Here is a 27976-nt window from a genome sequence, read left to right as displayed (position 1 = left end):
TACTTATCCCCTGCATCCCTATTTCAGTTATGATCTCAGTTACGATGTGTTATGCTTTACATACTCAGTACATATATCGTACTGACCCCTCTTTTCTCGGGGGGGATGCGTTTCATGCCCGCAGGTACAGATGTTTATTCTGGAGATCCATCAGCGTAGGAGTTCCTCTCAGCTGTGTCGGAAGTGCTTCACTGTTCTGGAGCCTAAATTTTGATGCTGGTTACTTAATGTATATATTTGTACATTCAGGGGTACGGCGGGGGTCTTGTCCCGCCATATGTTGTTGTTACTATTCTTAGAGGTCTATAGACATATGTATATGTGGGTTGTTTGTGAGTTAGTTTCGATGTTGCCTATTCGATATGTTGTGAATGTTTTTGTTATAGCAGCCTTGTCGGCTCACGTGCCCTTTCATGATATGATATAAATGAAAGAGGCTACATGGACATGAAAAAGTTTTAAACTATTAGGGTTTTTGTATATAGTATCACATCACATACGGTTCAACTTAAGGGTAACTGATATATACGCATGAAGGGGTCCAGGTCGGACCCCAGTCACGGCCCACGGGGTTGGGTCGTGACAATAATAATATGAAAAATGGAAAATTGCAATATTAAGTTCACATAAGGTGACAAATACAACCAAGATCCAACCATTTGAAGTAAAATCCAAACAAGGATGTTTCTACTGTCTCCTAACCTATAAATCTCTCTAGATTATCAAGTACATAAACTCACGCACTATAGCAGATTAGTTGTGGTTATTTTCAGCCAGAGTCTCCTCTTTCTTTAGTGTGGCTACCACCTTCTTCAATATGCTTTCAGTCGGTTCATGAGAGTTCTCTGCGGCCTTTGCAGTAGCTTGCCATTTTTCACCATGCTTTGGCTCTACAACAACACATCTCTTCAGCACATCACTCCTATGCTCTTTTGCTCCGTGCTGCTGTTCAAATTTGAAATACAATGCCCAGAAATCACCAATATCTGGTGCAAGGGTCACTGCCTTGTTGAACCAATTTGTTGATTTGTCTACTTTTCTCTCCTGCCAAAACAGCTTAGCCACAGCAACAATAACATAAGGATCATGATCACACTTCTTTAAAGCATTAGAGCTCTTGATTTTTCTTTGAAGCCGAGGAGCCATCTCAATTGAAGCTGTTATACCCGCATTCTTGGTACATGGGAATATTTATTTAGCTGACATTATCAAATAACTCTAAGGAAAGGAGGATATAATGCCCCATATTTTGCATAGGCTAGTTCTATGTGAGTAGTGATGGTTGGAAAGAGGTTTGGAAGGATTTGAAAGGAGTTGGAGGCCAAATAGTGAGTCGTGGTAATCGACCTACTTGCATAAGTTATCGATTTGGATGTCTTACATAATTAAGCTACTTGAGTACATGTTGAGCTTAAGTAGCAAGGATCACATAGGTTCTTAAAGTAAGACGAGATTACGAACCTACGAAAAAGAGTAAGTAGGTGATGCACCTACTTTAAGTAGGTGATGCACCTACTAAACAAAGTGGACCCCACCAAGACACATTGCAGCAGCTGGTTGGTGCATGGATGAGGTGGACCTATAGGAGCTGGACACGTGTCACCCTTGGGGCTGGATACATGTCACCCTTAGGGGTCGACACGTGTCACTTTTAAAGGTGGTGTATATAGGCTGAATTAGTGACTAAGAACCTCATTTTCTCATCTTAAACTTCAAGAACTTAGAGAGAAAGAAAGAGAGTTCAATCCATGGAAAGTTTCGGCCATGGCTGAAGCAAGGAGAGACTTCAAGTTTTGCTCCGTAAATTAATTCTCTAAGGTATTTTCCGATCAAGTGAATGTGATTAATAACGTAAATCAATCATTGGGGAAGCAAGGAGGTTCAACGAGAAGTCCATCAACTTTCAGCCGAGTTGCGGAGCCAAGTTGCTAAAGTAGGTTTCTCTTTTCAAATTGGAGTTAATGATGTTGTAATGGAGAGATTAATTTGTATTAAGTGAAGTTGGAGGTAATAAAATTACATAGTTATGGTTAACGTTGTAAATGGACAGAATATAAGTTATTCTAGTTGGATTAAAGTTTGGTTAGTTTTGTCGTTATTATGATATTGTATTTGAAGGTAATTTGTATATGTTGAAGGGATGGAAATGTGGTTATAAGTGAGTATAAGTGTTGTCGTTTTCACCCACGTTATGCTCCTTCCGTGTGGATGTGATTTTATGAAATAAAGATCAAAAATCTATTTTGATGTCATGGTTTTGGGTGGGCTATTTGGAACTTGTATTGAATAATATTAAAGTAATTTTATTGTATATGGATGGTGGTTGTTATTGTTGGTATGGCTGTGCTAATCGGAGGTTAATTGGAAGTTCGGATAGGGCGAGTTATAGGGAAAGTGCTGCCCAATTTCCGTTTACTTCTTAAATAATCAATATACTAGTCGAAAAGTGTGAACGAGGAAATGATTCCTATAGGTAATTGGTTATAGATTTAGAAGCTAGAAAGTCGAAGGTTATTCATAATAGTGTTACTTTCGTGTTAAATAGGTTAAAGAGGTAACGAGGCAAGCTTGGTTGCAGTTGATCTATAACAGGTATGTAAAGCCTATCCCTCTTTTCTTTTGGCATGTCTTAGATATAAGTGATATGTGATATGAGCATTGGGGATAGTTCCATTCATAAGCTCCGAGTATGATTCATGACTCTTATTCACTTATAGATGTTAAAACTCTTAAAGTAGTTGAGCTATTTCCCTCGAGCCTTCTATATGTTGAATAGTAATTGGAGGTATAAGCTCATATTCCTAAGGACTCTACGATGACAAATGTCTCTGATTCCATAAGTTGTTTAGCATTGTCTTGATACATGTCTATGATTCTTGAGGCTCCATTTGATATGATCCCTAATGACATTTAGAGGGTACTTGAGATGATTACTACCCTATCTTCAAGTGATGGTTCACTTGACTATTCTATTGAGTCTCAGATGATGTTTTTATTTGCGTATAGTTACTCACTACTTTGCTCATGCATAATGTTAATACATCTTTCATCGAGTCCTAGGCCGGGTATGTTATCGTGCACAGCTTCACTATATTTTCACTGAGTCCCTCACTAGAAGGCCGGGTATGGTATGATATATGTATATAGTGATATGATGATGCAATGATATGGTTATGACATCGAGTCCTATAATGGGTCGGGTACGGTATAAGTGTACACTACTCTATTCACTGAGCCCCTTACTAGAGGGCCAAGTACGGTATATATATACATATGATGATATCATGACATAATTATGACATAGAGTCCCAAAATAGGCTGGGTACGGTGTATGATAATGATATACATGACTTCACTTCATAAAATACAAGTACAGTAATTTATTAATTATTATACTTGTCTCCTAGATCCTTATTTCAGATCTAATCCCCTTTGTGGTATTTTATGCTTTATATACTCAGTACGTACTCTGTGCTGACCCCCTCTTTTCGGGGGGGCTGCATTTCATGTCTGCATGTACAGACTCGCATTTTGGGGATCCACCAGCTTAGAATTTCCACTCAACAATTTTGGAAGTGCTTTATTGTGCCGGAACCCAGATTTTTAGGTACTGATCTTTCAATGTATATATTTATTCATTCAGGGATAGGAAGGGGGCCATGTTCCGCCATATGATACCGTTCACACTCTTAGAGGTCTGTAGACATATGTGTATATGGGTTGTATGTAAGTTTTGTTCAGTTGCGTCTATACGATGTGTTGTGAATATTAATATGTAATGACAGCTTTGTCGGCTTGCGTGCCCTTTCATGATATGATTAGTGATGACTTCTCAAGAGACAAATGATAGGGCTATATGTAAATGAAGACGTATGACCCATTGGGGTTCTTATGTAAGTTAGAATATTGTTCATACTTCAGATTGACTACATCCAATAGGTATGGATACGGGTGTCCAGGTCGGACCCCATTCGCGGCCTATGGGGTTGGGTCGTGATAAAAGTTGTATCAGAGCAATTTATCCTCGGAGTATCTATAGATCGTGTCTAGTAGAATCTTGTTTATCGGTGTGTTGTGCACCATATCTATAAATAGAGAGCTACAGGTCATTTAGAATGTTATCTTTTCATTTTACTTTAAATCGTGCGATAGAGCTGTATTATCAAGATAAATTCCTCCCTAACGGACTATTATGTGTACATTGATGCCTCCAAGGAAAGATTGTTTCTGATCTCTTTTCTTGTAGGTAGGTGCAAATTTGTATGAAAGATGGAGAGGGTAGCTTTAGACAGTGGGGGGTGCAGAGAAGGTTCCTAGGGTAAATTTGGGACCTCAGGCTCTAGGATCGAGTAGGAGGAGCCCCAGTTATTCTATTGAGACCGATCCCTCGGAGGACCCAACGATAATTCCCCCAGAGTGTTTGATATCTAGGGAAGTGGTCCCGAAAGCCATACCAGTTACTCTTATGGCAGAACACTACGTTAGACTGGCTACCCCAATAATTGTTACAGAATATTCTATCCCCCTATCCTGGTCATCGGTAAACCAGGAGTTACCTGGTTATCTATGTTCCCCGGATTCAAATGAAGAAGATGATGAAGGGCATACGAGTAGATGGCGGACAGACGATGACGAGGAGCATACTTCACTTCCTAGATCACTGAACCAGATGAGGGACTGATCGTCTACAGGTATAGGAGACTTTATCAAAATTTCCTATGTATGTACATTTGCCATAGGTTGTCACCTAATAGAGGCAAAAGGAAATTAATGGAGTCAATACCTAAGTAATGACCAAGGCGTTCCCATCTGTGGGAATTTTGCAAACTAGGATGAAAAATAGTTGCACCTACAAGCAAAAATTTGATAGTAAGGGAACATAATGAGAATTTGTATATGTGAAACAGAAAATTGGCTATCATTATGGTGGGCTATGGTAAGTATAGTAAGGAAACAGGTGGAATATATATGTCGTGGATAAGTCAAGTTAGAAAGTGTGCACAGAAGAGGTTAAAGGAACCAGTAACTATAAACGAAATATATGTCAAACATAGTATGAATGCTACAGGTATGTTTGAAATCTGTAGTTAAAAATGAAAAGAGAAAGTGAAAAGGAAAAAGTAATAAGGACAGTTGGTGTTGGATATACGAGGCAAGTTTATCATTTTTGTCTTGTGATTGATATAGAAAGCCCCGTGTGGCTACTATACGATATCATATATACGTGTTAGCCCTATGAGGCGTTATTGGTATTTCTTGCGTGTAAGTTTTGAGATGGTAAGAAATACGAAGGAAACTCTGCCAAAAGTTCCTAGAATTAAAAAGAGAATGGGATGTAGTTCGTAACATGCCTTAAAGGGTCGGGTCGATAGTAACAATGAGATTTGGTCAAGTTGCAAGTCTGACTCCGAGAAATAAAGTTAACTATTGAATTGGTAATAATAGTCAGTATGAGGTTGATATCGATAAGGTAATTTTTTTTTGATGATTGGATCAAAGTTGTAAGAGATACCCTCCATGTCATCTATAAGAGGCATCATTCTTATTCGGGAAACTCTATTGCAAAAAAAATATATACGAGCGGTAGAACTTGGGATTTGTTTGAAGGGACCAGAATATTTTCTAGTCACGATTTGGCTTAGAAGAAGCTCAAATGAAAGAGCGACAACGGCCAATAATTAAGCTTCACCTTTACTTGAAAAATACAATGCGTACAATAAATAGTTTACGAGCTAAATAGTTCATTTATGACCCAGGAACAATTTGAAGGTAAATTCATTCCATACCTCAAGGAAAGAAGGGTGGTCAGAAGGGTTATATTTATCATTTGGTTCAGGTGCATAACCTGGAAGTAGAGGTACCGACTCTTCAGTCAGTGTCAGTGGTCAATAAATATCCATATGAACTCCCAGGTCTCCTTCCTGATTGGGAGATAGAGTTCACTGTAGATGTGTTACCAAATACTCAGTCCATGTCTATCCTCCCTACAAAATGGCACTCGCAGAGCTGAACGAGTAGAATGAGCATGTAAATCATTAGAGGACGGTACTTGGGGTGCTCCAACACCAAAAGTTGTATGCTAAGTTCTCTGAACATGAATTCTGGTTGACTTCAGTATCACTCTTGGGGCATATTATTAGAACTGATGGTATTCGAGTAGATACACAGAAAATTGAGGTCATAAAGACTTGGCCTAGACCTACGACACCTACTGGGTTACATAGTTTCCTGGAGCTAGTAGGATACTACAGGATATTTGTAGAGAAGTTTTCTTCTATTTCAGCGCCTTTAACAAAGTTAACTCAAAAGGCGGCTAAGTTCTAGTGGACCGATGCTTGTGAACAAAGCTTTCACTAGTTGAAAGACAAGTTAACTATGTCCCCTGTTCTAGCTTTTCCTGAAGGACCAGAGGCTACATTAGTTATTGTGATGCTTCCGGTGTTGGCCTAGGTTATGTAATAGTGCAACATGATAGAGTCATAGCCTATGCCTCCCGGCAGTTCAAGAAGCACAATAGGAATTATCCAACTCATGATCTAGTGTTAGCAGCAGTAATTCATGCTTTGAAAATATGGAGGCACTATCTTATGGCGTACATGTTGATATCTCTACAGATCACAAAAGTCTCCAATATATCTTTAAGCAGAAGGAGCTAAATTTACGACAAAAAAGGTGGCTAGGGTTGCTGAAGGAGCATGATATTGATATTCTATACCATCCAGGGAAAGAAAATGTTGTAGCCAATGCACTCAACCGTAAATATATGAGCATCTTGAAAGATGTACAACCAGAACAGAAAAATATGGTCTACGAGATTTTGCCAGTAGCCAACCTTGGAGTCCATTCGGCTGATTTGGATGATGGTGTAGTTTGTATTTGAGGAGTTGCTGAATCCTCTATCATGGAAGAGGTAAAGCAATGCCAGTACGAGGACCCTGTTCTGGCAGAGTATAGAGATGCAACTCTTCAAAAGGGAAAGACTCCATTCGAGATCACACCTGACAGAATGCTAAGATATGGGAATAGAATATGTGTACCTGAGATTGTAAGGCTATGGCAACAGGTGATGGAAGAAGCGCACTATGCCCGCTATTTTGTTCATCCAGGGTCAACCAAGATATATCATGACCTTAGATGTTTATATTGTTGGGATGACATAAATAAGGACATAGCAGAGCTTGTAGCCCAGTGCCCGAATTGTCAACAGATTAAAATCGAGCATCAAAAACCTAGTGGGCTATTACAGGAGATAGAAATTCCAACTTGAAAATGGGAAACAATTAATATGGACTACATTATAGCTTACCTCGCACTCTACAGAAGTATGATTCCATATGGGTTATTGTAGATAGACTGACAAAATTAGCTCATTTTCTTCCAGTTAGGACTACATATTCAGTTGAGGACTATACGAGGTTATATATCAGAAAAGTAGTAAGATTTCACAGGATTCCCATATTTATTATCTCAAATAGAGAAGCTCAATTTACAGTTAACTTCTGGAGATCATTCCAAAAAGGGATTAGGAACACAGGTGAATCTTAGTACAACATTTCACTCTCAGACTGATGGACAGGCCGAGCGCACTATGTAGATACTAGAAGATATGTCGCGGGCCTGCATTATTGACTTCAGAGGTAGCTGGGGTGATCACTTATCACTTATTGAGTTTGCTTATACTAGTATCCAAATGGCACCATATAAATCTTTGTATGGCAGAAAGTGCAGATCACCTATTGATTGGTTTAAGGTTAGTGAGACTAAACCAATAGGCCTAGACATGATTCAGCAAGCTATTGAGAAAGTGAAGCTTATTCAGGAGAAACTATTAGCAGCCCAGAGTCGATAAAAGTCATACGCAGATAACTGACATTGATATTTAAAGTTTGAAGTTGGGGATTGAGTATTCTTAAAAATATCACCGATGAAAGGTGTAATAAGATTCGGTAAGAAAGGGAAATGTCACGAACCAACCCCATAGGCCATGACGGGTGTCCAAGCTGGACACTCGTGTATTCCCCTGTTAATTATAAGTAAACCTGTCACATGATTATGCATTGGCACAATCTATCTCCTGAGGGGTCACAACTTATTATTTAGGCAACAAACACAGAAGCTGATGAGGCTATCATAGCATGTGGGGTCGTCCCACTATATATATACACACGAGCTGACAAGGCTGTCAGACGAAAGGAACGTCCAAAAATATGAGTCGTATGGACATAATTGAACACATATATATACACAACCCACACACATGTCTACAGACCTCTAATAGTATTAATGATAACCTATGGCGGGACAGAGCCCCGTCGTACCTTGAATGAACAATATACACATCAAAAGGCCAATACCAAAAGCTAGGCTCCGATACAATGGAGCTTTTCCCAAACTATTGTGTGGAATCCTAAGCTAGCAGATACCCAAAATGCGCGTATGTACCTGCGGGCATAAAACACAGCCCCCGAAGAATGGGGGTCAGTACGATATATGTACTGAGTATATAAAGTATAACATGTCATAACTAAGAAAATAGCTGAAATAGGGATGCAGGTAACAAGTGTAACAGTTAACAACCTGCACCTTATGAAATGAGGGCATGTATATCTTCCTCACATACCATACCTGGCCCACTGTGGGACTTGGTGCTACAAGTGTATCACTATATTTCATATGCATGTCTATATACTGTATTTGCCCCTTTGGTAAGGGACTCAGTGAGTAATCATCTCATCATTTATCAGGCCCGGCCCTTCATGGGATGTGGTGAATAATTATTTCATAATTTATCATGCCCGACCCTTTATGGGATGCGGTGAATAATTATTTCATCATTTATCATGCCCAGTCCTTCATGGAATGCGGTGAATAATTATTTCATCATTTATCATGCCCGTCCCTTCATGGGATGCGGTGAATAATTATTTCATTATTTATCATGCCCGACCTTTCATGGGACGTGGTGAATAATCATTTCATTGTTTATCATGCCCGGACCTTAATGGAATGCGGTGAATAATCATTTCATCTTTTATCATGCCCGACCTTTCATGGGACGCAATGAATGATGTACTAATAGCATGCACGAGCAGAGTAGTAAGAAACCATATAAAAGTTAAATCATTATCTGAGACTCCATGAAGTCATCAAGTGAACCGTCACTTGGAAACCAGGGTAGGAATCAACTATAATTGGATCATCCTCTTAGACTTAATAACACAATCGTAATGAACTATCATTTGAGGATTAGAATAGTAGTCATCTCAAGTATCCTCTAAATGCCCTTGGGGCCATATCAAACAGAGTCTCAGGAATCATAGACATGTATTAAGACCAAGCTAAACAACTTATGGAATCAGAGACATTCTTTATTATCGAGTCCTTAAAAATAGGAGCTTATGCATCTAATTATTATTTCGCATATAGAAGGCTCGAGGGTGATTGCTCAACTACCTCAAGAGTCTTAACATTCAAAAGTGAATAAGGGTCACGAGTTATACTCGGAGCTTATGAGTAGAATTACCCTACAAGCTCATATTATTCATTACTTAACTTGAAGACATGCCAAAAGAAAGGAGAGATAAGCTTTACATACACATATAGAAGACTTGAAAGAAATACTCAACTATTGCAGGAATTCTAACATCAAACAGTGGATAAGATTTATGAATCATACTTGGGGTTCTATGAATGGAATTACCCCCACATTTCATATATCCATCACTTATGGCTAAGACATGCCAAGAGAAAAGAAAGCTAGCTTTACATACCTGTTATGGGTTAACTGCATTCAAGCTCGCTTCGCTACTCCTTTAACCTATTTAACACGAAATAATACTAAGGTTAGTGACCTTTGACTTTCCAGCTTGTAATTCTACCACCAATTACCCATAGGAACCAATTCCTTATTCGCCTTTCTTGACTAGTCTATTAGTTAGTTAGAAGTTAACATAATTCGGGCAGCATATTCCCTATAACTTACCCTATCTGAACTTCCAATTATTCCTCCGATTAGTACAGACATATCAAAACAACAACCAGCAGCCAATACACAATTATACCACTTCAACATTACATAAAACAAGTCCCAAATAGCCCGCTCAAAACTACGACCCCAAAATATGGTTTTCAATCTTTATTTCATAAAATCTTAACCACACAAAATGGGAAATGATGTGGCTGCAAACAGAATAACTTATACCTATATTTAGACATGTTTCCATCCCTGCAACACTACAAAACAACTCCCAATATAACCCCACAGCAACAACGACACTAGCCAAACTTTAACCCGTTAGAATATCGTTAAAACAGAGCATGTACGGCCTGTAACATCCTTCATCCATAAAGTACATATTTTCACATCTCCAACTCATATTTACACATCCATAACATGATTAAACCTTTATAAAAATGTGGGAGAAGAGAATTAAGTCATACCTTACTAAAAATTGACTTCAAAAACTCCTTATCGCGGCTGAACTTTGGTGGTTGTTTACAACACTATCTTTCTTCCCCAACTAATTAATTTACATTTTTAAAAACCTTCATTTAACCGAGGGATACCTTAGATAATTAACTCACTGAGCAGAATCGGAGGGCTTATCTTATTTTACCCCTAGCCGTTGCTACTCTCTCTTAGTCTCTAGGGTTTCTCTCTTTATTTTTTTCTAAGTGCTGAAGAATAGGATATGTTCAGCATGTTGTACATATATACACCTCCTTAGGAGGTGACACGTGTCTAGCCCCCATTGGGACAACACACCCATGCATCCCATCCTAGGCTGCCACATGGCAGGTAGGGTCCACTCCAAGCTGCTGCATCACCTACTTAACCCTAAGTAGGTGCATCACTTATTGCCACATGTCTTTACCACATGCTTCCACGTGTCCAAGTAGGTGCATCACGTGCTCACGCCTTTTTTGTGGGTTCGTAATCCTGTCTTACTTTAAGAACCTATGTAATCCTTGCTACGTAGGTTCGTTATGTACTCAAGTAGCTTAAGTATGTAAGACATCCAAGTCAATATCCTATGCAAGTAAATCGAGTTCCACGACTTGTTATTTGGCCTCCAACTCCTTTCAAATCCTTCCACATATATTTCCGACCATCACTACTCACATAGGGATAACTTATGCTAAATTTGGGATGGCCTCATCCTTCCTTCCATAGAATTATTTAATAATGTCATGGATAACACGGATCACATAGTAGCTTTAGAGAAGCTAAATAAATGTTCCCATGTATCAAAAGTGCAGGGTATAACATCCTTCCCCCTCTTTTGAACATTCGTCCTTGAATGTTAATTAGTCTCATAAGGGCTTACAAGGACTTCAGGGATTCTCTATAATAGTTGTCATCCACAGGCCTCTTGTCAATTAATACAACCAATTTAGGAGTTAGATTTCCTATAGCCATAGGGAACGAGTAGAAATATTCATCTTTCATCTCTTCTTCAGCTTCCCAGGTGATCTTTTTTATATTCTTATGTCGCTATAATACTTCAACAGAAGCCACATCCTTAGTTCACAACCTTCTAATCTGCCGATCCAAGATGGCGATGGGTTGCTCCTCATAGGATAACTCCTCGGTTACATGGACCTCATCTACAGGGAAGATTCTGGGAGGGTTGCTTATACATCTGCGGAATATTGCCACATGAAAAATTGGATGCATTATTTTCAACCAGATGGTAGTTCCAACTCATAGGAAACTTTGCCTGTACCATGAATGATCTGATAAGGACCAACATATATCGAGCTAGGTTTCTCTTTCTTGCCAAATTTTTATTACACTTTTCATCGGTGATGCTTTCACGAATACCCAGTCATCAACCTAAAATTCCAAAGGTCGACGGTGATTGTCTGCATATGATTTCTTTCGACTTTGGGCTGCTAATAACCTCTCCTGAATAAGCTTCACTTTATCTACAACTTGTTGGACCATGTCTGGGCCTATAGGTTGTGTCTCACCAATATTAAACCAGAAAATAGGTGACCAATATTCCCTTTAAATTCAATAATGTAGGCCCGCAACATGTCTTCTAGCGTCTTGTTATACCCCGTACTTTTGTACCTTGGAACGTTTTTAATGCTTCTTAAGGTTCTTAAGTTTCTGGAAGGGTTCTTAAGTTTCTTTGAGCTTCTTAAAACTTCTTGAGCTTCTTAAAAGTTACCATGTGAGCCGGATAATCTATAATGCTATCAAATAACTCTAAGGAAGGGAGAATGAGATACCCCATAATAGAGAAGATTGGAAATAGGGTTGTAAGAATTCGAAAGAAGTTGGAGACCAAATAATGAGTCATAGGACTTGACTTACTTACTTAAGCTACCAACTTAGAAGTCTTACATACTTAAGCTACTTGAGTATATTCCAAGCTTACGTAGCAAGAATTATATAGGTTCGTAAAGTAAGACGAGATTACGAACCCACAAGGGAAAAAAAAGGTGACACGTGGTAGCACGGAAGAGTGCCACGTTGCAGTATGGAAGAGTGCCATATGGCAGCAGCTGGAAGTGCCATGTGGTAGCAGCTGGATCAAGGGGGTGGGCCCCCATATGCCACATGGAAGCTCATGGTTAGAGGAAGTGGTGTGTTGGTCCAATTAAGGCTTGACACATGTCACCACTTAGGGGTTAACACGTGTCACCCATAAAGTAGCCTATATATATGTTTTATGATATTTAGCTTCATCCTTATCCCATAAGTTCCATACTTCTCTAGAAAATTCAAGAGGAAAAAGGAAGAGAAAAACCCTAGAGCTAGAGAGAAAGTAGTGGTGGCTAAGGGGAGAAAAAGGTAAATTTTCCGATTTTGTTCTGTGAATTAAGTGTTTAAGGTATACCATGATGTTATGAAGGTGTTAGTAATGTAAATTTATGGTTTGGAGCAGCACCAAAAGGTTAACAAACAGCCACGAAGTTTTAGCCGCGCTAAAAGAACTTCCCAGGCGAGTTTTGGCAAATTTTGGCGAGTTTCGGGCAAGGTAAGGTTTTCCCTTTAAAATTGGAGTTTATGATGTTGTTATGCAATGTATTACATGTCTTAAATGAGGCTGGAAGTGGAAAACTTGTATAAGGATGCTTGACGTTAGAAACAAACTAAATTGAAGTCGTTATAGTTAAATCGAAGTCGAGTAGTGTGTTGTGATTGTGGTGCTGCAGTTGCAACTAGTTGGATGGAGTGTTTCAGGGATGGAAAGTATTCTAAAAGGGGTTTGGGTACTTCTGGTTGCATCCACACGACCCTCCGTTTCGTATTATTAAAGATTTTATGAAATAAAGGTTAAAAACTCTATTTTGGTATCGTAGTTTTGAGCTAGTTGTTTGGAGTTTTATTGAGTAATGTTAAAGTGATTTGATTTTATATATAGCTGCTGGTTGTTGTTGGTAATATGGCTGCTAAGATTAGCAGTTGGATAGGGCAAGTTACAGGGGAGATACTGCCCGATTTTCGGTAACTTTGGAACTAGTAGTAAACTAGTCGAGGGAAATAGATAAGAAAATGATTCCTATGGATACTTGGTTGTGGATTTGGAAGTTGACAGTGGAAGGTTATTAATCTTAGTATTGCTTCCATATTAAATAGGTTCAAAAGACGATGAGGCAAACGTGGTGAAGGGTAACCCATAAGAGGTATGTGAAGCTACCTTCTTTCTCTTGGCATGTTTTTGGCATAAGTATGTGAAGCTACCTTCTTTATCTTGTCATGTTTTTGGCATAAGTATGTGAAGCTACCTTCTTTATCTTGGCATGTTTTTGGCATAAGTATGTAAAGCTACCCTTTTTCTATCTTGATATGTCTTTGACATCAGTTATGATGTTATGATTAAATGTTTATGGTACCGAGTCCCTTGATGGGCCAAGTAGGATATATGTTACTATCTAAGGATTAGGTCGTATGTTCCATGGCACATATGTGTATGATGACTATATGAGGGGAAGTAGAGAGTATGTAGAGCTTATCTCTTCTTTTCTCTTGGCATGTCTTAGTCATAAGTGGTTGGTATATGTACTGTGGGGATAATTCCATTCATAGAGCCCCGAGTATGGCTCATAAATCTTATTCACTTATTGATGTTAGAACTCCTGCAATAGTTGAGTTATTGTTTAGTAAGTATTCTACATGACGAAAGGTAGTACACGTGAAGCCTATCCCTTTCTTCTCTTGAAATGGCTTAATGTAAGTGAAGCGGTATACGATATGAGTTAGAGGTAATTCCATTTATAGGTTCTGGGTGTAACTCATGGCTTGTACTCACTTCTTAATATTAAAGGTACTAAAGCAGTTGAACTACTACCCTCGAGCCTTTCATATGTTGGGTAGTAACTGGATACGCAAGCTCGTATTCCTAAGGGCTCTAGGGCGATGAATGTTTGTGATTGCATAAGCTGTGTACCATTATATTGATGCACGTCTATGATGCCTGAGGCTCCACTTAATATGATCCCTAATGACCCTTAGAGGGTACTCAAGACAAGTACTATCCAGATCTTCAAGTAACGGTTCACTTGGCTATTTCATGGAGTCTCAGCTAATGATTTAGCTTGCATATGGTTACTCACTGCTCTGCTCGTGCATATGGTTAATATATCTTCTACCGAGTCCTTCATAAGAGGGCCGGGTACGACTGAGTCTCATAAAAGGCCGGGTATGATATAAGATGATATAAGTATTCACCGAGTTCTATAAAGGGTCGGGTATGACCGAGTCCCATAAATGGCCGGATATGATATATGTATACGATGGTAAGATGACATGATTATTGACCGGGTCCCATAAAGGTCCGGGTATGGTATATATACGCATATGATGACATAATGATACATTTGTAACACCGAGTCCCACAATGGGCCGGGTACGAAATATAACACTGAGATACATAACGTCGTTTTACAAAATGCAGCTACAGTGATTTATTAATTGTTATACTTGTTCCCTGCATCCCTATGTCAATTGTGCGCTCCTTGTGGTATTTTATGCTTTACATACTCAGTACACATATCGTACTTGTTGTGTGAAAAAATAGACGGGGTTTAAAAAATTGATTTAGAAATAAACCAATTTAAAAGGAGTCGCCATTTAATTTTTTAAAGGAATTAAGAAAACTTTAATTTAAAAGACTTTAACAGAAACAAGTCTTAAAAATTTAGAGAAAAGGGTACGAGGTTCATATTACTATTTTAAGAAGGTTTTAGTACTTAAAATAGCCGCTAACATGCGGTTGTCCAACGACATAAATTATTTGACTATTTAGAAAATATAAAAAAGAGAGACACTTGAGTTTGTTTTGACAAATTTAGTTATTTGAAAATACTTAAAATATTTGAAAGGAGGATTTATGATCAAAATGAGCAAGAAAAGAAAAATAATATAGATATCATTTAGGTAAAATCATTTTAAAAGGATAAATATTTCATAAGAGAAAACAGTTCCTCTTTTGGGGGATTTAATAAGTTAAACCTAACTATAATTAATATCTAAGCAAAATAAATAACGTAAATACATAAATAAATTATTACAATCCCAAATTAAATATAAATGAATAAAAATAATAAAAATCTGGCCCAACACTTAGTTTTTGTACGTTTGGACTAAGTAGTTGGGCCACCTGCATTTGGGGCTTTGGGCCCATTTCTCCATATCATAGTTATATATACACTGTATATCAGTGTATACAACACAAATTACCTGTATATCGGATCGTATATTAGGGGTATACGATCTTCGACATCAGTTTCCTATGCAACTGTTCATCACCTTCCTTTATAGATAAGTCCGACTCGACAAGAGATTTGGAATTTTGAGCCTCCACGACTCGATTTGATAATGCAAAGGGGAAAATAAATCCACAGAGAACTCGGAATATATCCCACATGATACAAGAAGGAGAAAACAAAAGGATTAGTAACACACCCCAATGACAAGAAAAACCAAAGATCAAAAGGATGAGAAAAAAAGGAAAAATAATAATAATAATAATAATAATAATAATAATTTATTAAATACTTGGACGATTCTAAAAGTGGATGTGCAAACTATTTATAAATTTGGCACATTTGAAAGATTTTCTGGTAAAACAACTGTTAAAACTACCAAATTAAGTTTTACCATGGAAAAGGAAAGTGATATTTTCCATCTATTTACTCAAGATGATATTGATTATTATAAGCATAAAGAATTTAATTATTTGCATATTGGATTGGTTCAAGTTGCTTTTAAACCTTAAACTTTGAAGGGTTTACCTGAATCTTTTATTGCTGCTTTAAGAGATGGTAGAAATTTAAGTTGGAATAATTCTTTAATTGGCACAATACAATCTAGTTTGGCTTATGGTGCTGTATATTTTAATGCATATCCAAATTTGAATGTTGCTTTATCTGATGTAAATATCTTACAGTCTTTGCTTTTAAATGTAAAAATTAATGGTTATAATTATTTACCTGAAACTGAAGTGATTTGTATTTGTACCAGAATTGTGTATCGACCTTTGTATACTTTATCACCTAGGTGTCGTATTGCTGACCAAAATAATGAGACTGTATTATTTGAAAATAATTTTTCTAAATCTAAAATTATCACACGTAGATTAATTAAATGGGAAGAAATTAATTTCCCTGAAGAATGGATTATTGAGGAGGCTGCTGTCCCTCAAAATATTACTTGTGAAGAACTTGCTGAAATTTCCCAGACTTCTGATGGGACTATTAGACTTCGTTTTAAAAATGATAATATTCCTAGAATTACTAATTCTTTTTCTAGATTAACTAGATTTGTTTCTTCATATATTTCTCCGGCTAATTACTTAGTAGATATACCATCTAGGGCATCTACTTCTCAGATTAGAGAAACTATTCCTCAGAGATTTGATCATATTATAATTGATAATAAGAATATTGCTAGAGGAGGAGATTTAAGCGAACCAACAGATTCTGAAATGAATTTTCCAAACGGTTTAGATGTATAGTACACCTATTGATTTTAGTCCGGGTTCACCGGCAAGAAACCAAATATCTGAAGAATTTTTTTGTCCGACATGGGAACCTTTTAGACAATGGTTTTTTCCCTCATTTTCCCGAGAAGAAAAGAAATATTTTCAAGAAGATTTTTATGCTGATATGGCTAAAGAAAATATTTTATTATCATTTGTACCATGGTTTATGATTAAATATGTGGGTCAATATTTATCTGTTATTGAATATGAATATAGATTATCTACTGGAGATATTGTTATTTCTTCTTTACCTCCCATGCAATCTTTTGAAATTTATAAAGAAGGAAAAACTATCAATTTTACTATTTTTGCTAAATTATTTAATGATAAAAATGCTTTAATAAATTGTGAGCATGTGAATTTATTGTTAAAACAATAAAATTATGCTAATTATTATTTGAGTGATTTGGGTGAACATATCATGTCTTTACATAAGCATCTTGATAATTCTTTAAAGCAAATAAAGATTTTACAAGAAAAAATTGATTTATTTACAAACAAAAAAGATAAGGGGGAACAAAAGATTGTTAGAAATACTTTACAACCACCTCCTAAAATTTCAGATTTCAAAACTGAGTCTTCAGAAGATATTGAACAACTTTTAAGGGATAAATTAAAAAATATAGATTTGTCTTCTCATATCAAGAACTTGGATTTAAAACCTCAACCTGTTTTATCTGCAAAAGAGGAAGATTTTATTGATCATCGTGCAAGACATGATTTTTCTGTGAATAGGATTAATACTAAATGGGCTGATAAACCTATTCAACGTAAGTATTATTATAATAGGCCTACTCCTGTTGATGTTTTGAATGAAGAACGAGAACATGTTTTTAATAACAGTTATAATTCTCGTGAGATTTACGAATGGAATATTGATGGTTTTAATGACAAACAGATTTTCACTACTGTACATAGAATGTTAATGTATAGTACTATTTCTAAAGTTAATAAAAATCTTGATAAAAAAATTGCTTATATGATTGTTGCTGGTTTTACTGGTCAGTTAAAAGGTTAGTTGGATAATTTTTTAAATGAGGAACACCGAACTACGATTATGAATACCACTACAATACAGACTATAGCTGGTCAATTAGCTTATCAGACCACTGATGTTTCTACTTCTGAAGGCCAAAAAAGGGCTAATGCTGTTTATACTTTAGTCACTACTATGGTTGAACATTTTTGTGGTAAATGGACAGATGAAGCTAAAATGATTAGAACTACTTTACAAAATTTACGCTGTCGACAGTTATCTGATTTTAGATGGTATAAAGATATTTTCTTAAGTAGAGTTATGGAATTGCATAATTGTAGTCATGAACATTGGAAATCTAAATTTATTGATGGATTGCCTTCTATTTTTGCTGAACGTGTTAGAAAAACTCTTTGTGGTACTGAAGCTAAGGTTCCTTATGAAAAACTTACTTATGGTAAGATTATCAGTGTTTGTACCCAGGAAGGCTTGAATGTTTGCAACGATATTAAGATGAATTATCATATAAAGAAAAATAGATTAAATGAAAAACAGCAATTAGGTGAATTTTGTGATCAATTTGCTATTGATATGCCTATTACTGCTAAAAAGAAAAAAGTTTATCCTTCTAAAGAAAAGTTTTACAAAAAGTCTCGCAAGGTTAAGCGTCATGATTTATCTAAGTCTGATTTAAAAGATTTCCCTAAAAAATATAGGAAAATGTATAAGCAAAAAGTTGGAAAAAAAGATTATAAGAAGAATGTTAAATGCCATAAGTGTGGTAGATATGGTCATTATGCTAATGAGTGTAAAACTCAGGAAAAGATTAAAGCATTACATTTGGATGATAAATTAAAAGATTCTTTGTGCAAAATTCTTTTATATTCTGATAATGATGGTTCTCCTTCTGATGCTAATGAAACTAGTTCTGATTCTACTTCTTCTTCGGCCGAAAACCAATTACGTGTTTTACAAAATGAAGATTTATATTCAGATTCTAATCGGTCTTTTTCTGATGATGATTGTGTACCCTGCCAAAATGGATTTCCTTGTGAAAAAGATGATAATTTGTATAATCTGTTATCCAATTTTCAGGATTTAACCTTGACTGTTATAAATGATGATAAGATTTTTGATATTCTGAAGACTGTTAAGAATAAAGAGTTACGGAACAAAATTTTTGATATCATTTTTTATGAAGGAGCTAGTAGTAGCAAAATAGATGAAAAGCCTGCTGAACTTATCAGACAACCTGCATATTATTCTATGGCTGATTTAAAACAGATTTTGAACCAAAGAAATTTCTTTTCAAAAAATATTACTAATTCTGATTTACAACAAGAAATTAGTATTTTAAAGGAAGAAATTATTCACTTAAAAAATCAAAACAAAAGTTTTGATAAAAGGATTTCAGGTCTGGAAGATTCTAGAACTTTTTATTTACTTTTACAAGCTAATAAACCTGATGAAAATAATAAATAGATTATGTTAGAACCCAATTTACAAAATACTGATGATGATTTTTTAAAAGTAATTAAGTTTGATACTAACAATGAATTTTTACAAAAGCTTAGTATTATTACTTCACAAAAAATTTATATTAATATTACTTTGCAAATAGATTATAATTTTCGTAAGGAATTTATTGCTTTATTTGATAGTGGTGCAGATATTAATTGTGTGCAAAAAGAGATTATTCCTTCTAAATATTTCCATAAGACTGCCCACTGTTTGAGATCTGCTAATGGTAGTAAAATGAAATTATGTTATAAATTACCTGAAGTATTTTTATGTAATAATGGTGTCTGTTTACCTCAAAGTTTTATGATTGTTGAAGATATTTCTTGTCAGATTATTTTGGGGGTGCCTTTTATGAATGCTATTTTTCCTTTAAAATATTGGGACAATAGTAAATTAATTGGTTCTTATAAGAATAAAGATTTTCAATTGAATTTTATTACTAAACCATTTACTAAAACTATAAACCAGATTGTTGATAAATTGGTCTTAAAAAATCAACAAATAGATTTTATTAAAATGAGGTTTCTTTAATGGAAATAGATGTTGTTTTAAAAAATCCTAAATTACAAGAAAAAATAGATTTATTAACAAACCAATTTATTTTAAATATATGTGGAGACCATCCTAGTACTTTTTGGAATAGAAAAAAGCATGTTGTTACTTTACCTTATGAGGATTCTTTTGATGAATTAAATATTCCGACAAAGGCTAGACCTTGTCAAATGAATTTTGATTATTTAGAGCTTTGTAAAACTGAAATTGATAATTTATTAAAAAAAAATTTGATTAGACATTCGAGTTTTGCATGGTCTTGTACTGCTTTCTATGTTAATAAGCATGCAGAACAGGAAAGAGGTGTTCCTAGATTAGTTATTAATTATAAGACTCTAAACAAAGTTTTAAAATGGATTAGATATCCCATTCCCAATAAAAAAGATTTACTGGATAGACTGCATGATGCCATTATATTTTCCAAATTCGATGTAAAATCAGGATATTGGCAAATACAGATTTCTGAGTCTGACAAATATAAGACTGCTTTTAATGTGCCTATGGGTCAGTTTGAATGGAATGTTATGCCTTTTGGATTAAAGAATGCTCCTTCTGAATTTCAAAGAATTATGAATAATATTTTCATTCCTTATACCAATTTTATTATCGTTTACATTGATGATATTCTTGTATTTTCTAAAAACATTGAAACACATTTTAGACATTTGGAATTATTTCAAAAAATTGTAATCCAAAATGGGTTAGTGATTTCTAAACCAAAAATATTTATTTTTCAAACGAATGTTAGATTTCTAGGTCATAGTATTGAAAAAGGTAAAATTAGCCCTATAAATAGGAGTATTGAATTTGCTTCTAAATTTCCTGATGTGTTAGCTGATAAAACCCAGTTACAAAGATTTTTAGGAAGTTTAAATTATATTTCTCCTTTTGTTAAAGATTTGGCTACAGATACTGCTATTCTGTATGATAGATTAAAAAAGGATTCTAAAGCTTGGAGTGATTTGCATACTACTGCTGTTAAGAATATTAAATTAAAAGTTAAAGAATTACCTTGCTTAACTCTGGCTAATCCCAATTGAATAAAAACTGTTGAAACAGATGCTTTTGACATTGGTTATGGTGGTATTTTAACCCAGCATTCTCCTATTGATAAAAAAGATTTTATTATCCAATTTTATTCTGGCAAATGGAATAATAGCCAAAAGAATTATGCTACTGTGGCAAATTTTTTTTTAGCTATTATTAAATGTGTTTTAAAATTTCAAACTGATTTATATAATCAAAAATTTATTATAAAAACAGACTGTCAGGCTGTTAAATTTATGTTTAACAAAGACTGTAAGCATAATGTTTCAAAATAAATGTTTGCAAGGTGGTAAGCTTTATTAGCTCCTTTTGATTTTGACATTGAATATAAAAAAGGTATTGAAAATAGTTTACCTGATTTTCTTACCAGAGAATATATAAATTAACTATTTTTATGAACAGGATGCATCAGAATTGGTCAGGGTCCTCCAATCGAGGGCGGGCAAGACCCCAATATGGGAATAGATTCCAGTTATTAGGCTAGATTCCAAGGCCAAGTTTAAGTGGAGCTTTTCCTACTCCAGGAGCGTCGTTATCGACAGCTGACAATGTCAGTGTTCGGCCTTCCTACGAAGATTACCAAAGCTACTTGAAATTTATGAATGCCAGCCATGCTGGAACTCTTGGGGGTAACAATGTTACCAATCAACCCACCTCAGTTGAGGACATAAATGAAGAAGATTCTTTTGTCTCCATAATTGGCAAGTCTGATAAAGAAATTTTTGAGACAAGTTCCCAAAAAGAATTGATTTTATATATTGATCCAAAAGATTTTCAGTGGAAAAATAATCCATGGACTGTGATGAAAAGATATCTCAGTAATGCATTATTTCCGATGCAGACATACAAAACCAGATTACATTATGAAGTGATTTTAACATCAACTGGGTCTGTTGAAATTACCTATAATAACACTGGAGGCCCGAATAAATCATATTTTACATATTCCAAAATGATTATTAAAAGGTTGATTTTACCAGAAGAATGAGGATTAAGCACTCTAAAAGATTCTCAGTATGTCCACCCAATAACTAAGACATCTGTTAACTTTAATTATTGGGATTATGTTGAAGCTTTTTCTAAAACTTTATACTACGAAAATGATGACCACAAACACTCATGGTTTATCAAGATATGTGCTCAAGTTTTTCGAAGTACCATAATACCTACTTGGTTTATCAAATGGTGGTCTCTTTGTGGACCTTCTCGGAGAATTTTACCCAAACCCTTCGTAGATTTGCATGATCGTTGGCTTGATACCACTCCAAAGATTCCAGAACTCGAGAAGGAGGATAGATTATTCAATGGAACCCCATTAATGAATTTTTTCCTAGAATTTTCAATCCATTAGATCCTTAAATGGACAGTAGAGGTAACAGAGGACAATGATAAAATACCATGCCTCTGTAGAAATTTTCATATAAAATTTTGGTCAAAATTGATTCAAAAGGATAAAGATAGCAGATTATATGGCCAAGATTTATTAGATGAAATTAACTCCGCCGTTATCAAATATGGCAAAACAGAATAGATTACAGTTTCAACGGAGGAAAGTCATTTTGCCAAAGTTGCCAGAACCTTGAAGATTAAAAAAGGAGGAATTTTATCTCAAGAAGAACTTATTGCAGCTTACATGGAACAAGTTAAACGGAATATTCAGACCCAGTTTGGAAATAGTGATGATAATTCTATGCACAATCTTAATGAAGATTTTGAAGACTCTCAAAGTGTTAATAGTATTACTTCTAATGATATTCCAGAGATTATCAAAAAAGCAGAAGAAGAGATTTTTCAGTACAAAAACAAGAAAATTTAAACGGACTGCACAAGAAAGCGACAGGCAGACAGATTTGATGGAATGAACAGTAAATTTTACTGTGCCAACAGTGATTTCACTGTTAAAATGTTGGAAAATAGATGGTTACTGTAGAATTTTACTATTTAAAACTGTGTACTTTTTGACTTTTTGCACATTTTACTGTGCACTTTTTAGATTATAAATGAATGCATTCTGCATTCATTTCGTTTCAAGTTTTGGTTACCCTTTCTCTCACTACTCCTAATTCTCTCTACCTTCTCTCTACATTTGTATTACATAGTGTGTAATAGTTGTCAAATAAATAAAAGTTTGAAGTTTGCTGTAATAACCCCAGGCTACTGGTGGTCCTCCAGGTACTTATTTCTTTCTTTCTTTTATTAAATTTTGTTTAACTTAGACCCATGATGGGCTAAGTATTTAAGTGTTAAATAATAACTAATATAGATTTTTAGGATACCAAATGACAATGACTCTAAAATAAGAGCTTTTCTTTAATGGGTTACGATTTTAGTCAGGTTAAAGTTAAAACAATTTTATAGTAAATTAAGCTTCAATCATGGCGCTGGTAAGCCCTAAAAGGGGTGTTTCCGACATGATTAGTAATGAATTAATTGGTTTAAAACCTTGTAATTCTGTTGGTAAGTCCTGTATGACTGATAATGTCGCCTAGGGATGTTCCCGGTTGGGTTTTAAATGATTGATTCGTGGTTTACATAAAATAAATTTGACTTTATAAAATTGCCAAACTAAGTAAAAATTCCAATAACCCCTAATGATAATAATAATAATAATAATAATAATAATAATAATAATAATAATAATAATAGAAGTCTCCATATACACACTAATATGAAAGCAAATGTAAAAGAAATAAGAATACTTACAAGGGCACTAAATATTTATATCGATCAAATTATTGCCAACACTTATGCACCAAAGCATTTAAAGCCCAAAACATATATTTTTAAGAGACCATACTAAACTTGAAACTATAAACCATGAATAGATAGGCTTAACATTGTAAGTGGGGCTATTGTACCCCAAAATCGATATGCTGGTCATGTTTTAGTCCATTGTAACAATATGGGATGCAAGAGAATTCATATGTTCAAGTTCATAACTAGGCACATATTGAAAACACAGAAACTTGAAACTAGAAATCATGAATAGGTAGACTAATTGACTTTCAAAACTTAATAGTCAAACAAATGAAGACCGAGACAATCGGGTAATAAAGTTGATCCATGGTCAGATTCGTATTCGTATTAAAATAGTACTCAATATTCAAGGATGCACATAGGCACTACATGGTATACATTATCCTTTAAATCAATAAACTCATGCTTCAAGTGACCTTAAGGAGAGAACCTTAACAAAACTTAAGAAAACTCATGACATTTAGCTGATTGATTTGGTGTAAAGAACAACAAAGGGACATGTAAAGTTACATTCAAAAACTAAACATTAACAGGCTTATTAACTTGTTTCAAGCTTTAAAGGACTTCACACCAATCTCGACTACCTTAAACATTAAGAATAACAAAGTCAACATTTAAAGTTCTTCAAACAATACGATCGAAGAAACCACTCTCGAGGTGCCAGAATCAAACAAACCCAACATTTCGTTTAGAATTACTCGTCAGCAGAATGACATAAAGGATCAAAATGCATTCAAGCAGGAACAAAACCCGAGAGCTTAACAAAATACTCAAACAAACACAACATGTTCTTGACAACCCACATAAATAACGAAATAAAAATTAATAAATAAGAGATCACCTTCTTTGGTGCAGCGTTCTGGGACAAGACGAGTTTGAGAGGATTTCCACAACAACAGAAGAATAAAGAAAAAATGAGGAGCTAACCAAGATGAATCTTGGACTCAACCCTTTTTCGTTTTAATTGAACCTATAAGAACACTACTTTGCTTCTCTATATCAAATTGTCTCTTCTTCTTTTTTTCGTTTTTCCTCCTCTCCCCCTCAAATTCTTTTCTCCCTCTCCAAAAATATCCCCCCCCCAAAGCTCAAAACCAGACTAAAGACAAGAAGACCTGTCTAGGAGCCATACCTTCAGTGTACTAATTGTCGGGCGTGCTCGAGGAAGAAGATAGGACAGTGCGCGCGACATGGGCACATACACACATCTGTGTGTGTTGTTGAGAGTATGCGCGTATACGCATCGTAGGTATTTTTTAGGTGTGCCCGCATTGAAGGTCTTTTTGTGTTCTTCTTGAAGTGAAAATGGAATTGGGTTTAAGTGAATCAGAAAATTTTTGTTTTTCGTCGGTGTCCTCCAGGAATGTTGTCATTGTAGTTTATTTTATTATTAGAAAAATAAGCAAGTTGAGACATGAGTAGACTTCCATTATGAAAAAGAGCAAAAGCATCCTAATTTACCATTTCCAGGAATTTGTCCAATAAAGTTTCCCAAACCTGCCACACTATGATCAGTACAAACAAATTATATTCCTGTTCTTTGAATATGGACAGACTTTCTTAATCAAATAAAACACTTTTTGTCTTCCCGAAATTGACATGAATCATTATTTAGTATGTAAACTATTATAATATATATGAAGGGACACAAAGGGGACGGGTGGCATGCATTGGTATGGTTATGGAATATGAAATTGTGTGGTGGAGGGACTTGTTATATATATATATATTATTACATTTAGTTGTAGAGTTAAGGATAGGAATTAAGATGGAATATTTGAGTGGTCATGTGTATAGGTGTAGTTGTTAGAAAATGAATTTTGGGATTAAAAATGGTAAGACTTGGAATTAAGAAATGGGTCACATGATTTAAATTATAATAAAAAAAAATCAAAAAATTAGCCAAATTAAATTTAATAAAATATCGGCTAAGATTAAAATAAGATGAATAAGAATTAATTAACAAGCTTCTTAATTCTAACAAGATAAAGTAATTAACTTAATTGTGAACTAATTAATTTTAAGATATAAGTTGTTAGTTGCACTAAATTAATTAATCATCATATTTAGTTAGAAATAAATCTTTTGAGATGATTTTGAATAATCGTAAAAGTAGGGTTATATATATATATATATATATATATATATTTATGTTGTTCAAGAGTTATAAAAATATCAAAATTACTTTAAAATAACTTTAAGCTATTTTGGATTTTCGCAAGCAAATTATTTGAAATTGTTTCAAATTGAAGAAGCTTGACAACTAATATATGTTTGTGGAGGGTTAAAATTGGGTGTCAACAGTACTGACCCCCTCTTTCCAGGGGGCTGCATTTCATGCCCGCAGGTACAAATACACACTTTGGGGATCCGCCAGCGTAGAAGTCCCACTCAGCAGTTCATAGGCGCTGCATTGTGCTGGAGCCTAGATTTTTGTACTAACCCTTGATGTATATATTTATTTGTTCAGGGGTACGGCGGGGGCCCTGTCCCGCCTTATGTTACTATTCTTACTCTTAGAGGTCTGTGAACATGTATGTGGGTTGTATATGTATGTGTGTACAGTTGTGCCTATATGTCTTATGTTTTGGGTCGTTCTCTTTGTCGTGGCAGCCTTGTCGGTTCGCGAGTGTGTTCATTATGAAATGAACCTACATGTTACGATAGCGTCATCAACTTATACATTGTGTTTCCTTATGCTGTCTGTTGGTACATTATAAATCAAACAGGAGGCAGATTGACTTATAATTAGCAGAGGTACACGTGAGTGTCTAGTTCGGGCACCCGTCACGGCCGCGGGGTTGGGTCATGACACGTCTGAATGGTACACTCGGCCTGTCCATTAATCTAAGGGAGAAATATCATACTAAGATTCACCTATGTTCCCAATCCCTTCTGGAATGATTTCTAGAAGTTAGTGGTAACTTGAACTTTTCTGTCTGAAATAATAAATATGGGAACCTTGTGAATTTTTACTATTCTCTGATATACAACCTCGTATAGTCCCAGTTAAATATATAGTCTTAACTGGAAGGAAATGGGCTGATTGTTATCAGCCTATCTATAATACCCCATATGGCTCATACTTTCGTAAAGTGCGAGGTGAGCCTATAATGAAGTCCATATTCTGGAATCTTCTGCTCCACGTATTACCTTTCGATTTCTTTTCAAAGACTTTAACTGTCCCTCTGCTTTTTAGCTCTCAACCTCAAACCTTAGGGTTGGCTTCCAAGTAACGCTGGAGTTCCCTCATATAGTAACTTTACATAGCTTCTTCGTGCTCCTTCTATCGCTAACTGGTATAGTTCTGGAAAAGAAAATTGACATACAAGTTCACCATCTTTTAATAACTATCTAGTTCTGATCATCTTTCTTAACCCATCCTACAATACCCTTATCCCGGCTCGTAACAACCCCTAGACATATTATCTTGTATCATTCTTTTATCTTTAGCCTAGACTCTTCTATTTCCCTTGCACTCAGACCTTGCTCTTAATCGTCTGTCACACGTTATATTGCAACCTTTGCAAGAATATACGAAGGTGATCAATTTATCCCATATTTGCATCCCTCTGTAACATATGCCAATATCCTCACTACATTGTCATTAGTGAGTCCTTACTCCTCTTATCATGTACTCACTTACTTGGCCTTATTCTTAACGTATAGGCATTTTGTAGGTTGGATAACCTTTCTGACTTCCATTTATTTATTGTCGTCTTTCAAACCTAACTAACTTGTTTCAACAAGGGACCTTATTTGAAGTTTAAGCATCCATATAAAATATATTATAGTGTCAGTCGTTTCCATACTACATTTGCATTTCTCGTACTTGCTCTATTAATTTTTCAAGCCTTCCATCTTTGTCCTTCAAGGATTTTACTATTTTTGAGGTGAAATCGTATGCATGCAGTGCCCTTTTATACCTTCTGCCTTTGTACTCTTATTGTGTACCGAACACATACTTTTAATTAATTATTTTTTTCAACAACATACCAAGTTCGCCTCAATCAGGGCCTTACCTTATCACCATGTAGTCGTACTACCCTTTTCAATTCATAATTGTACGTTCCCCTTTCGTTTTGTACTTGTATTCATTTAATCATATCTATCTTAGGTGCTTCCA

General features: G+C 35.3%; 1 pseudogene; it reads right to left on the bottom strand.

Annotated features, from left to right (window-relative positions):
• Nucleotides 1–608: 608 nt before the first annotated feature.
• LOC129875734 (protein STABILIZED1-like) overlaps nt 609–27976 on the bottom strand; it is a 38046-nt pseudogene continuing 10678 nt past the window's right edge.

This window comes from Solanum dulcamara, chromosome 12, assembly GCF_947179165.1.
Source record: "Solanum dulcamara chromosome 12, daSolDulc1.2, whole genome shotgun sequence".
In the NCBI taxonomy this organism is placed as follows: Eukaryota; Viridiplantae; Streptophyta; class Magnoliopsida; order Solanales; family Solanaceae; genus Solanum; species Solanum dulcamara.
The sequence above is the reverse complement of the archived record's forward strand: the minus strand, read 5'-3'. Positions and strand labels throughout refer to the sequence as shown.